We start from the raw sequence: 15,138 nt of genomic DNA, 5'->3' as shown, positions 1-15,138 counted from the left end.
CAAGAAATTATTATTCCGTGGTCCCTCTAGAATATTTCAGTTTTATGTTTTTATGTTGATTTGTTGCCTGCCTGCAGTTAAAAGTGAGTTATGTGGGACTCCTTAGTCTCCTTTCAGTGACTTTAATATTCCCAAAGTATTTCACCACAACGTTTCAGCATTTCTGAACCCCAAAAGTGAGTTTGTCTTGAACTCGTGGTGGCTTTTTCACTATCATTAGTCCCTCTATAATGTTCCAGCGATGCGTTTCATCTTTTTTTAGAGTTATGCTGACCTCGAGGTGCATTTATGGAAAGAATCCCCTACGGTGGCTTTAATATCCCCTTCGTAAATCAGCGTAGTGCCCTCGGATGCCTTTTTAAGTGAACTGCTGCAATATTTTACTTTAATAGCGAGTCTGACACGAGCCTGGTGACTTTTACGTCCCCTTTTGAAAAATGTATCTTCTATAATATTCCTCAATATTTCAGCGTCTGGCGCTCAGATGTGTTTCTGATATTATGGTGGTTTTCTCGTATTTGATCCCATTTTAGCTCTGTAATATTTTATCTATGAAAAGTGAGTTTATAGTGATATTAGGGTGTCTTTTGGGGGAAATGTACCTTCTACAGTGGCTCTATCTTAATCCTACGCTCTTTTTTCCTTTTTAAATCGTAATCTGACTCTCGAAAGTGAGTTTATCTTGATCTCACGCTGGCTTCTAGGTTATTATTCTAGTTCCTCGACGATATTCTTTGCTTTTACTCAAGTATTCAAAACTCATTCTCGTGTAAAAACAAAGATATCGCATTAATGTATTACTTTGGTTAAAGTGAAAGTCACCCAGATGGAAAGTACTCGAGTAAAAGTCTTGCAGTATCTCATGTGAAACGTCTTTTATCTGATGGTTTATAAAATGATCTAATATGTGATTCTTTCGCTCCCGTGCAGCATGTAACTTAAGTAATCAAATATATGTAGTGGATTACAGTTAGTACAATATTTGCCTTCAAAATGTAGCAGAAAAAAACTTGAGTAAATGTACTTAGTTACATCACTGGTTTTATCTTTATTTGGCGTGTCTGTGTTGACCTTCGGGTGCCTTTTTGGAAAAACGTCCCTACAGTAATATAATATCCCCTAAGTATGTCAGCATAACATTTAGCATGTTTGATGCTCAGAAGTGAGTTTATCTTGGCCCTCGGGTTCTTTTCTCATGAATTTATTTCCTGTAATGGCTCCGTAACATACCGTGTCTATGATATTCCTTCACTAATTCACCTTTTCATTGGTTTTATTGACCTTCTGGTGGCTTTTTCACAAATCATCCTCCTGGAGAACTTCAATATTTCATCTTGACTTGTAGTGTGCATGTGATCCTTTAAAAGTGAGCTGCCTTTTTTTGGAGAACCAATCTCCTACAGCAGCTCGATAATACTCCTTTAATATTTCACAGTGTTTCTAACACATGTAGTGGGAGCAGTGAGAGTGAACTGATCTCCTGCAGGGGCTCCGTAAAGTTTCTGTAACAGTAGTGAGTCTGTGACACATAAGGTGAGTTTATGTTGACTTTAAGGTGTAAAAAGTGTCTCTTACAGTGATTACAATATTCCCATAGCAATTCACGATAACATCGAGTGTGTCTGAAGGTCAGAAGTCAGTTTATCTTGGCTTGCAGAGGCTATGTGGTGGATTTATTTCCTATAATGTCTCTATAATATTACACCAATATGCACTTTGATAGTGAGTGTGACACGAGTTAGTCGACTTTTACGCCCCTTTTTGAAAAATACATCTCAAGTCGTGTCAATAATGTTCCTTAAGTGTGTGTCTGGCACTTGTGTGTTTTGTCGACCTTATAATGTTTCTCAATGAATCCTCTTGGAGTACCTCAATAATATTCCAATGCTGTTTCATCTTTACATGTAGTATATATGACAGTCTAAAAAGTGAGTTTGCCTTTTTTGGAAAAACAATCTCATATTGTAGCTCTCTAATATCTCCTTAATATTTTACCACACTTAAAAGTCTGTTTGTGTCACTCACAGGTCAGTGTCTGGACAGTTGGGTGCTTTGAGCGTGAGTTTATCTCCTGTAGTGGCTCTATTAATGTTTCATCATCCACATGTGGTGAGTCTGTGAGGTTTAGAGGGAGTTAATGTTAAACTTCAGGTGATTTTATCATCATATATATTCACACAGAGTTCCTAGAGTTCTGTCTGAGCTTCACCATTCATCACAAGTCACAACAGTCACACCAGCACCAGCGCGCGCGGCCTCAAAATTCTTTCCCTGGGCGCGCCCGCGTGCACGGAGGGGCAGCAGGGTTTACTCGACGCGGGCACGCGCATGGCCTTTAATTGCATCTACCCGCTTTTGATTTGGGGGGAAAAAAAAGTGTGACGGGAGGAAGAAGCGCACCGGAGGCTCGTGGTGAATGGCAACACAAAAACAAAAACAAAGCGCACACGCTGTCGTAAAAGTTACCCATAATACCTGATTCCAGTTATAAATGAGGAGCGGGAACGCGCATGAACCTGGAGGGCAAAGTTCAACACGACGCTTCATGCACGGCAAATATTTGAACTAGTGTTTCTCGGGAAGGGAAGTCCCCACTTCTCCTGAACTATCAGAGACACGATGAAGGGAGAGATTCAAATGCACAAGAGAAGTATGTGGATAAGGATAATTTCTCTTTATTGAACACATTATGATGGCTGATGGTTATAGACATGTGTGAGAGACACACGTGATTACATTGATACAGAGTGTTAACACATTAAAAACACAGCAGGGGAAAAGAGGAGGTGTTGGAGACCAATCTCTCTCCCTGCTTCTCAAAGATGTTTTCTGACATTCATATTGAAAAAATCCACTCATCGATGAATTAATAAATTATCAGGAGATTGATCAGGAGTGGAACTAACTGAGTCACTTGTAGGCCCTTAACTTCAGGTCAGAGCATCTTCACTTCTAACAATCACTGCAATTAACTGCACTGTAAATAAAAAAAGATGAATTGACGTTTTAAAACTTCATATGACTGAAGAATACTTTAACTACATTAATTTAGTTCTTTTATTCTGATTATCTAAAGAAAACACTGCTGTCTGAATTATACCTGCAGGGCAAAGCAGCAACTTCCCCAGACACCCAAAAGTGCGCTGTGTCGTAGGACCATCAACTGAGGCAGGTCGAGCAATATCATTAGCAAAGATAACGATGTGTGGCAGTTGTAGTACAGTATAAAATATTTATGATAACTTAAAAATATGTACACAATGCCAAAAATATAAACAAGTTTATTACAGTGGAGACTGACTCACAACACCTGGTGTCACCCGCCTGTGGTTGAATAATGAAGCTGCTGTGAGGGTGTTCGACGGGGGCCCAACAGCTTTTTTTTTGCCCCGGGGCCCCCTGAGCGGTGATCACGGCCATGCCACCGTGAAGCAGTGGGCTGTAAAGGAAGCAGAGTAAAGAAACCAAGACACCAGAATAATATAGCATTCGCAGATATGCTTAATGGTTGCATAAAAAGAGGCAGCACACTCCATTTATAAAATTAAAGATCGTGGTGGCACAGCAATTAGCCGCAATTATATTTCATGTCAGCGTTTGACAGACAGAATTTAGCGGAGAAAAAAAAAAGCCACCGTGAATTACAATGCGGACACTTACAAACCTCCTTGACAGACATCTCAATAATCTCCTCAACCCCGCCCATCTGGTGTACCCCAATTACAAAACAAGCGCTGCCAAAACCGAGGCCTTCCCTCAGCTATGAACAAAATGCTGCTCGGCTTCTGTTAGTTCCCTGCTGCTGCCACCCGGGTGCCTGCAGCAGCTCCTCTGATCCTGCAAACCTGCACTGCAGCTGCTGCATCCTGTAAACACACCGAGTGCCTGTTTACATCCAAACCTGTAGTTTATCCAGAAGCACTGCCTAGACTCTGTAATATAACAATACTGACCCTGTAATCAAACAATAGCAGCAGGGGTCTATTAGGACACGGCAGCAGCAGCCTTCATCTCTCTTAATGAGTGATTTTTATCTCTCTGGGCGTTTTTTAAGGCAGCTGCTGCACCCCAACAACAAGATAGCAGCCGGCACAGTACTTTACATCAGGGCTGACCATCGCCTACAGCATGCCTCAGAGTATTGAGCATTATGAATGCGCTGTCAGTCATACAGGAAGCTAGTATTTTTGCATTAATTTTCATTTGGTTAGTGATGAAAAGTGCAATTTTAGCTACTTCACATGAGTATTTCTATTTCCTGTTACCTTAACCCTATAGAAAACATTGTACTTTATACTCATTAAATAGCTTTAGTTACTTATTACTTTGCAGATTGCGTGCTGCATCAGAGCAGCACATTTTAAAATTGATTATTTTCGCCACTATCAGATAACATTTTTTTTTTTTTTTTTTAAATGACGATTCTGATCATTGAATAAATGCTGAATATCAGATTGGATAAAGGCCATGGACAATTATAGGTCAACCCATAGAACAATGGAAATGTGTGTATAGTTCAGTTTGACTTTTGATACTTAAAAGGACAGCTCACCCAAAAATGAAACTCAAGTCATTGTCTACTCAAGTCATTTCTGGAGTTTCACGTCAAAACAGTGTTGCAGCGTTCTCATGTACATCTGAAGTAGATGGGGCTTTTCTGGTGTAATCCAAGTCTCCAGCAAGAGATCCTAAATTGAATTGAAAAGATGTTATTCACACCCTTTTTACTGGTAAGTTCATCACTGTAGCCGCTAAGCTAAAAACATTAGCGGGCAACACATCTGACAGCCTCAACTGTGAGTTTAGGCTTCCAGAAACTTGGATTATATCTGATATGCAAGATGAGCTGTACTGAGCCAATTCATGCTTTGTTTTAATATTTTTAAAACAGGTCCCCGTCTACTTCACTTGTCAGGGGAATACTGCAACACCGTTTTGCTGTTAAACTTCCCCCGACCGTGAGCAGATAACGACTGAATTTTCATTTTGGGTTGTACTCTCCCTTTTCTTTTTTATTCTCCTCTTGTACTTTTTACAACACTGTATATGGCTTGTAAATCAAATTACAAGGGCCAGGGAATGTGCCAAGGCCACCGCCAGAATAAATATTGACATTGTACATTTATGCACGCCACGGATACGATACATTTGTGTGTTTCATATCACACAAATATCTTTTAAACTTGTGTAATTCTGTGATTGAGATCTGGTTAGGTTTAGGCACAAAGAAACACCTGGTTAGAGTAAGAAAAAGGTCGTGTTTTGGCCTAAGATATGAAGTCTGTTGACCCAAAAATGGCTGCAAGTAATCCCGACAAACTCCTGACCTGTCGCTAAATTGCCCAGGTGAAGTGATCTCAAAGAGTTGTCTCTGACTTGGCAACCATCTTGCCCTGATGCCACACCACCACCACCACCACCACCACCTTCTGTACAATTCTAATGTATCCATTGTTTGCAGAGATGTACCGCCTTTCTCTAGTGACTGGGCTGCACGAGATCCATCACAATGAAGATCTTGTCTGCTTCTCTTATCAGCAAATTTTATCGCGTTGTAACGCTTTGACCTTCCAATGAATCAATAAAATCAGACACACACTATGATAGATGACTTATTTAAAGGCGCATTTCAGATGTGATAACAATCTCTGCAGGTTGATTTCATCATACTTAAATCAATCAGAAGTAATGAGCTGCTCGGAGTGGAGGAAAAATGCATTCAGTCCAAAAACCTTTGAGGAAAACTGCCTAATAGTGATAAAATATAAATGATTTGTAGTAAATGTTGTTAAACTGCTTTACAGCAGCACAATGTTTTACCGGAGGACAAAACCATCTCTTTCATAACCACGCGTGGCGTTTTCAAATGTTGCTTAGAACAAAAAAGGCCTTCATGAGAAAATGAACCAACAAGCTGAATCCTGAATTGCTGCTCACATCTGATTGCTTTTGGATTACGGTTGCCATGAAACTCACAACATCACAAACATCAACTCAAGATGTTGCACGTTTTTGCTTTTGTTTATTGTGTCAAACAGACTTTGGGGTTGTCGTATCTCTCTTCTTCTTTTTTTTTTCTCCCTTCAGTTTAAACTGAGTGGAGGTGTTTCCACAGCGCACACACACACACACACACACACACACACACCAGCAAATCACTGTGTGGCTTTCTGTCTCATGTAGTGTGCCACTGTGGTGCAAACTCACCGCAGTTCAGCCAGACTGTCATAGGAAGCTGCCACAGGTGAGTGACACAAGATGGACCAAGTGTAACATGAAGGTTCAAATAAAGGTACATGTAATAAGTAACATGTCAGTTGTGTCTTTTCTTTATTTGTACCCACTGATCCGATTGTATCCCTAAAACAGTGTCTTTCTCATATGCAACGGATATCACACCAAACTCCATTTAAAAAACAGGGAATTTGCACTGACCAATCTTATCAGCAGACATGCATTGCCAGCAGCACAGTTAAGACTTGTCATTACACTGAAAGGGACATTTTATTTCAATTCAGCATTACTTCCGTCCACAAAGTAGGTCTCATTTCGGTGGAATCGCTACTTTTAGATGAAGCGCGTTATGATGCTCTCAGGCTAAAGAGAACAGCACATACAAGATCGGGTGTCTATTGCTACATGGCGTGTGAGGGCAAAACAGTCACACCTTCAAAAACCCAAATTTCACAGAAGCCGTCACGGTGTTGTGAAAATCACTTGATATCACACAGTAAGCACAAGTGCAGGTATCAACTCTGCTGAGACGAGCGTTTTGCTGGAGGAACACACCTGTCAAAAACAAAAACAAAACACCACCAGACCTATAATAACAGTGAAATAAATGAATTGGGCCTTTGTCTTGTGCTACTCTAAGCGCCGGTGTGTGTTATTTTAGCACATTTTAGTTGGTAACTACTTTAGCAACTGTAACTATAACACATATCTCAGTTGTGCGATGAGAGAACCTGTGATTGCTTTATTGCCGACAGCAGGTGATGGAGAATCTCCTCCATTTTGTTCCATTGCAGTTTGTGCGGACACAGGAGGTTTCATGAGTCAGCAGTTCTTGGCAGCCGTGAAAGTCAGTGCGGCACGAACAAACCATCAGATTCAGGGACCGCTACCACAGCCAGTCCATTAAGTACTGCCAACATACTTGTCTTATCAAGGCGCTGTCTTACCTGTGTCACTCACTTTCTGTCTAGTCTTCAGGCAAAAGGATCTGACGAGGATCCTTGTATCTATTTATACTTCCTGGTTCCACCATGTTTGAAGAAGGGTGGCTCTGGGGTTTATGTCTGTTTTTGATTGAAAGGTGTTTTTTTCTGGAGCTGGTGGTTCCGCGGGTCTTTACGTTTGGCGCTGTAATTCCTTGTACATTTGTGATCAAAGCTGTAAAAAATGTAACAATCTGTGTTAAAGATCATCTTGTGTTTATTCATATGTGTGTCTATAATGAGCTTCTCCGCTGGTGATGTTGTCGACCCGAATTAGATGTTGGAACAATTTGTGTCAGTGTTTACAACAGTTATAAAGCTGTATGAATTGTTTCTTTAGTTCAATAAAGACATTAGCTGTCACAGGAACTTTCCCACGGGACGAGGAAGTTTCAGATAAACTTGGTAGATTTCCACCACCAGGACCAGGGTCTAAATCTCATTCCGGGGACATTATTTTACCCCTCAAGAAGTCCCCGCTCGAGGGTTTGGACTTTTTCAAAGATACAGTAACTTTTGGGGTGGGACCCGCAGCGCTGAACATTTCTGATTAGTCAAGTACTCACTGCATTTTTATTTCAACTACCAGTCTATAAATCTACAGCTGCTAACCAGTTTTTTCTTTGTCAATAAATAGAATACAAGAAGGCTCAGGTGAGGAAAAATGAAGTCATTTATCCAACCTGCATGCTGAACACGGTCTATCATTTATGATTTAAACTGCCTAAACTAATCATGTGACTATTCTCTAACCTATATATGATAGAGCCCAAAGGCAACCATTTATTCTTTGCATTGACAAAGACCTAAACGACTGAAACTCACCAGCCAATATTATTAAAAGGTTTTTAGCTCATCATCCTCTGGAGTGACTCAGATTTCGTCAAAGATTCTGAGTCGGTTTATTTTTTTGGTTCTTGTGCTTTAACTGTAATCGACGGTGGAAACACAACAAGCAGCCACAGTGAAACCTTTAGTGGTGCCTGGGACTTAAATACATATCTTATTCCTCCGTGCCATAGAGCCACTGGTGCCACACGCTCCTTCACAACCAGAAACACCTGCACTGTAGTTTAATGTGAGTCACTTTCACATTTACAATCCCACCGTCAGAAATGCGGACTACCAGTCTCGGTGTGTCTTAAACCACAGCTGAAAGTCCCCAACAAATGCTTTAGTTTTTCCAGGTTAAAAGATTACTTAAAATCTACAGTGTCCAGCTTATTTAGAAATAAAATACAAATAAAGTATATATTTGTAATGCATTCTTAAGAGGTAGGAACTAATGGGCTTGGAGCTGCTAACCACAAAAAGAGTTTTAAAAGTCAGAAAGTGTTGTTAAAGGAAACAGTGTTTAGTAAGTTTGAAATATAAAAGTATGAAACAGGTGTGGTGCTTTCTGTTTTGGACCAGGCCTGCCGTGGTGAGTTGAGTATCCATCAGCTGACAAGCAGACAAAGAAAGCATAGTTTTAGATATAAACCGAAGTTAGCATGTGGACTTGATTCCTGAAGCATGACTGAAAAAGTATTTTAAAGGCTAACAGCAGGTTGGATGAGGACGCTCACTGTAACTCTCCAACAAAGAGTCCTTGAACAAGACACTGACATTCTCCTGAAAAGATTCCCGGTGAGGAGGATCAGCCAAATGTCTCAAACGGCCCAGTAGCTGCTTATTTTACCTCCATCGTCCTCCCGTATCTCATTGATTTTCTACTTTAACAACGTGACCCTAATGCTGTTTATATCCCAGTTAAGGATTTTTATATCTTTGTGATCATACTTAAATCTGAGTCTAATGTCAACCTAATGACTCTAATATTAACTGCTGTAAATCAGCGTTTATACCGTGATACGTGGAGATAAACTGTGATTCATGGGAGCTGGAGACTTATTACAGAATATTGGAACCTGCAGTCAAAAGAGCATTTGGCCAATAACTGCCTACTGTTGCAAGCCAAAGAACAACAGCATGAATTACTGTAATTATATGTGTCCTAAGAAAATGATGTAATTACCGCCAAGACTGAGTCTCAGTACCGCAGTAATTCTGACAAAGCTGACACATGACAGTCATTTTGGGATTAGTGACCGTGCTGAGTCGAACTGACTTCACAGCCAAGTGTGTGTGTGTGTGTGTGTGTGTGTGTGTGTGTGTGTGTGTGTGTGTGTGTGTGTGTGTGTGCTTAAAACACACTAAAGAGAGCTTTGGGTGACTGAGTGAAGAATTCACACTACTGTATGAAGATTCTGGTTGAACTCACCTTCATTTTTAAAAGAAGCCAATTACTACAATTACATTACAATTACTTGACTTTTTTTAACAGCAGTGGGGCCTTACTGTCCTTTCATGGGCAGCCATAAAAAAAACATTTAATACATAAAAAATCCTGATCTTTACTATTGTTCTCTTAAAACACCTACTTGGCCATTGACTGGCTCCATTTATATTTTGTCCAATGCGGAAATGCCTTTAAATCTGCATTCTTTCCAATGGCCAGCAGGAGAAAACTCCACTGGTTTAAAAAAAAAAGTCAGATTGCATGTAAGCTTATGAGAAAATGACTTCTCACTTGATGTATGGCCTCAGTAAACAGTTTCATAATGAGCTTATGGTCTCAATCTCTAGTGTCAAGTATTCTTCACCACAGCTTGATACTCATTTAGTAAATTATGGATCTATTTAGAGTGAAATAAACGCTAGCGAAGGGTAAATAATCATGTTTTCAATTATTGCAGGTCTACATTTTGTGTGTCTTTACGGGCTGAAGGAATTCTCCTACTTCTTCTGTTACGTAAACGTAAATCCCATTGGTCTATTTTAAAAATGCACCGTCACAAAGCTAATAACAGTGTTTTTCTGAACTCGTGAAAGGCTGAGGGTTTGTAATGGATGTCTGTATTAGGGAGCCTCTCTGTTGCTGACAACCATGACTATGATCCCTCATATCCCACAGAAAATGTGTTTCCCTTTTCACAAAGGAAAGACTCGTGACAACTTGTCTTTTAAATGTAAGAAGACAGCATGAAACTGCCATTTATCAGCACAACAGACAACAATATGTTTCTGCTCACGGAGATGAGAAGAGTCAGCGGTCGTCCGGTCGCTACTGCTGCACCATATGGGAAATGTACAAACGGGGTGCATTTGATCAAATAACAAATTCCATACAAATGTCTCTGCAAATGTTAAGCTCCTGGTTACTTTTTGGCATCGAGCGCAGGCTGTGATTACTATCAGCGCTGCGTCTGCAGTGAAATGCCACGGCAGTGGATCCCACATGCTGACTGCTGGCCTGTGCACTTCCCCCAGAGACTCCAAAAGCAGACTTAGGTCAAGATTGACTTTCGTTGACCTTGTTATCTTTATTTGGCTGTATCAGATTTTAACTACTGGCCTGCTAGCTGAGAGCCACCACATGGTTGGGGAGTGAAATTGTGATTCACACACTATAGAGGAGAAATATGGGCCGCTATCACGTCCAGCAGCTGCTTGGAAAAAGCCCAGAAAGCCTCTCTGCTGCTCGTGGCTTCTTCTCTCACTCACTGATGAAACCCCCCACTCCATCGCTCTCTTCCCCTCTTGTGTCGCTCTCAGTCGGTCAGTAGATATTTATGCTCAGGAGAATTATTATTTTTCCATCTCAAGGTCTACACACACACACAAAAAAAGAGAGAGAGGCATCCCCCACCTGGCCCGTCCCACTCATCTATTCTTGACTTTATTCCTTCCCACTCTTCTCTCGACGTTTGTCTCTTACTCTCCTCCTCCTCTGCAACCTCTTATCCCCCCTCAAATTCCCTCCCCACTCTCCCCGCCTCTTTCTTTCTTCCTCATTCCTTCCCCGGTCTTTCTGTCTCCCTCTGGTTCTCATGTGTGTGTGCAGGCTGGACTGCTGGCGGTGCAGAATTAGTAGGTGAAGCTGAAAACGGATTAGGGAGCCAGAATCCAGGGAGTTCGCTAATGGGAGGGCTGGCTAGGCTGCCTGCTGCTTCTGTCCATCAGCTGAGACCAATTATCTGAAGGGGCCACATCTGGCCGGGTCTGGACCGGCTTGGCCTTCTAGGAACGTCTGTCTGGTCCCTTAAAACTCCGCCTTCCTTTCTGCAGAGGAGAGACGACGGTGTCCTAGCAGCGAGAAAGGCTGAAACGATTAGTCAGTTAATTTATTAGTTGTCTGACAGAAATTAATTTATCATTTACATTAAATTTTGACAATTCATCAGAGGGACCGGGGCCTCTTCCATGGAGCCTCAGCAAGGCTGCAGTAAGCGAGGATGAGAACAGGGGTGTTCAGTTGGTTGTAATCTGCAACCTCACCTCTAGATGAGATGAAATCCTATCCATATACAGTACTGGCCTTTTAAGTCATTATTCAAGAAACATTTTCTACAAATCTTCTTAAATATGAGGATATGGGGAAATTTTAATGTTTTAAATAGTTACTTGTGTGAGAAAAGGACATGAAAATGTGTGATTTTTAAAATTATTTTTACTATTTTCTTGCATTTTTTAGACTGAACAATATACAGGAAGATACAAAATGCAAGACTAATCGGTGAATGAATAATAGTCGTTCCTTGCAAGCCTTGAAATGAAATCTTGATATGAAAAGTCAGCAGTTCAAAGGTTCATCCTCAGATCATGGTCAGTTCTGACTAAGTCAGAGATTTTAATCTTAAAGAAGCAAACACACTTTCAATAATTATTGAATGTCATCCTCACTTTAAGATCTGGTTTATAAATTTGCTTCAGTAAAAGTTTTTTTGGACTGATTCAGATACTTCACTGCCATCTCACCACACACACTCAAAAAATACGATAAAGAGAGTGAACACGGGGCGCAGTTGAGCTCAGTTGGTAGAGCAGGCGACCAACGTGCAGAGGCTTCGTCCTCGCTGCGGTGGCCCTGGGTTCGAGTCCCGGCCTGGGCCCCCTTTGCCGCGTGTCTCTCTCATCCAGTTTCCTGTCATATCTTCAGCTGTACTATCAATAAAGCTGATTAAAGGCTATATATATATATATATATATATATATATATATATATATATATATATATATATATATATATATATATATATATATATATATATATATATATATATATATATATATATATATATATATATATATATATATACATATAAAGAGAGTGTGAACAGGTAAGTACAATAAAACATTTTTTGGAATAGAAACATTTTGGGAAATGTACTTATTCATTTATCAGCAAATACCTTGATGAGAGGACCACTCTCATATCTGTTGTTAGCAAAGACAGATTACCTCTCTGAAACACTCAGATAGTTCCACTTCATTCTTCTTCTCTGCCTCTCTTCTTTATTAATCATCTTATGACCCCTCAGACGCATCTTCTGACCCTCTGGATGGGGTCCATCCCCTAGGTTTGACTACACACATATATATACACACAGCAAATCAGAGATCTGAGATCTACTCTTGATAATTTAACCAAATGCTGATATTACTTCACCATGATACTTGTAATTTAATACAAAGTAGATGCAACGGCAGGTTACGTGCACCCAAATCATGATTGCAATTTGATATCTAACTTTACGCGTGCGCTTTAGCCTCACTAACGTGTGTGTGTGTGTGTGGGGTGGCCTTCACTGTTAAATGGTGAAGCAATGATGAAAATTTGACAAATTATTTAATCTAATGTAAATGCAGCTGGTCTATAGCCAATAAGACTCAAGTTACCATGTAAGTCAAGGACAAAATGTGCTCAGAAAACTGGACTTCTTGTTTTGATTATTCCAAGTGCGCCTAATTTAATCATTTTCACAAATAAGTGCTGGCTCTTGAACCTGTTCCATTTGAGATTATTGGGAGCTTGATGCTATACCAAGGGACCAACTGGCTTTTCCCCCAGTTTCGATCAGAACCTTTGTTAGCAAGGACGCTTCATCAATGACCTGTGGAGTACGGCACGCCCGCTTTTAGTCAAAATGCTCAGAAAGGTTCAATTTGGTACTCGGACTGGAATGGTGGTGGAAAAGCCCCCGGAGTGAAGATGAGAGGCCACAGAGGCCATTCCACTTTGCAGGGGCCAGGTAATTTGCATTAATTGTAATGACCTTGGCTGCTCAGCGTCTAATTGCTGTTTCCTGTAAGCGTGCTTCTAATTGGAGTGGAGGCATGTCTCCTCCTTCATATCACACACACATACACACCCCGAAGCAATCAGCCCACAGTGGACTGTCAAATTGCCACCTTGGCACATTTTGATGACTGTGCTTTCACTAGAAATCCACTGCATCCTCCTCGTGTTAGTGTCGTTCTGAGAATATCATAATTAATGTTCCAGGGCCGTCAAGCAGCTGGCCAATCACGTTGTTGTGATGTTATAGCTTTGCGACCCAACTTACTAAAGAGCAGCTAAGTTTATATCTGGAACAAGATGCTTTGGTTGATGGGGTTAAGAACAGGACTCACGACCCATTTGGAACAAACTGTTATACTGTTTGTTTGTATTTCGGCAACACAGGTACTTGGTTAGGTTTAGGAAAGGATGTTTTTTGGCTTGAATTACACACTTTAACAACCTTAACCAAGACTTACACAGGATGACTTTATCCATGTACATATTTCTCCCAAATTTTTCAAAAGCCATAACATGATGGGTCTTAATGATGGCCCTGGAGACACGCCAACGTGTCAGTTTCTGCCAGCTACATTTCATCTGGTTGAGTACTGCAGTCAGTTGCTGAGATGTGCTTATCTTCCAAATATAACTATGCAAACTCAGGGGGAGCCAGTTAAGATCGGCCTTAGTTTGCTTACCATGGGTTTATTGCTACCTCATACACTGTCAGAGACATTTAAAGATCCAGTACTCAGTACAGTTTAAGGGTTGGTTGGATCCTTTGGACCAAAATTTGATTCTTTACTTTGTTGATGTGAGAGTTGGACGAGAGGATCGACACCACAGGGCCAAGTCTGTTTCTTGAGTGTTTTCCTCCCATTAAAATGTTTTGCTGTAGCGCCCAAATCCACATTAGCGGTTCAGACAAACACGGAAAGGACATCAAAGAATTAGCTGCGTCAAAGGCTGACTGTTGTCTCAGCTCACGTTTCCTGTGTGTCGGCCAAAAAGCTGCACTTGAACGTACGGCTGGCGACCAACAAGCTTGTACATTCTGTGCCTCGGTCAAAGGAAATGCTTCTCTGCTGAAGCACAAACTGTTGTCCTGATTAAGCAGCATCCTTTGACACCTAATTTTTCTAATCGAGAATACAAATATGGGTGAAGTGATTGATATTTCAGCGACAGGCTCAGAGGGCTTCCTTTTTGATCCACTACCTCAACAGCCAGAGGGACTTGCGCAATCGGCCAAAACGCCTCCGATAAGAGCCGCCCCACACCAACTAGAGCCACTGATGCTCGCTGACGACCCTGACAGACCGGCCATAAGAAGACTACACGTAGCAAGGTAGGTGCTGTGGATGTGATTGGTGATTGGGGTTAGGGTTAGGGACCAGTTTCTGATAAGACTCAGTCACCGTATTTGGTTTTCCCTCAGAATCAACAACCATCTGAGCAATTCAGGTGTTCAGGACTTTTCTTCAGGGTACACTACCTGGATCAGTCCTGAGGGGAAAGACATCAACGTCCTTCCTGCAGGCTCAGAGGAGAGAGCACAACAGATCACAACATTCTGCAGCCCGGCCTGGCAGCACAAACACAGCCCTACTGGTTTGGCTTTTACTAAACTCTTTTCTCTTTGCTGAACTTCTCGTGCAGTCAGGAAAACACAGCAGCCCTATCTGACTCATCCCTTACCAAACCGTAAATCAAATAAATCCCCTTCCTACCGACTTTGACCCTTTCTCATTTTGCTCCACTGTTCAGGGCCAACAGGAGAACATGTGGCGTGGCGGAGGACTGACTGGGGGGAAA

The sequence above is a fragment of the Sparus aurata genome, chromosome 13 (genome assembly GCF_900880675.1).
Source record: "Sparus aurata chromosome 13, fSpaAur1.1, whole genome shotgun sequence".
In the NCBI taxonomy this organism is placed as follows: Eukaryota; Metazoa; Chordata; class Actinopteri; order Spariformes; family Sparidae; genus Sparus; species Sparus aurata.
The sequence above is the reverse complement of the archived record's forward strand: the minus strand, read 5'-3'. Positions refer to the sequence as shown.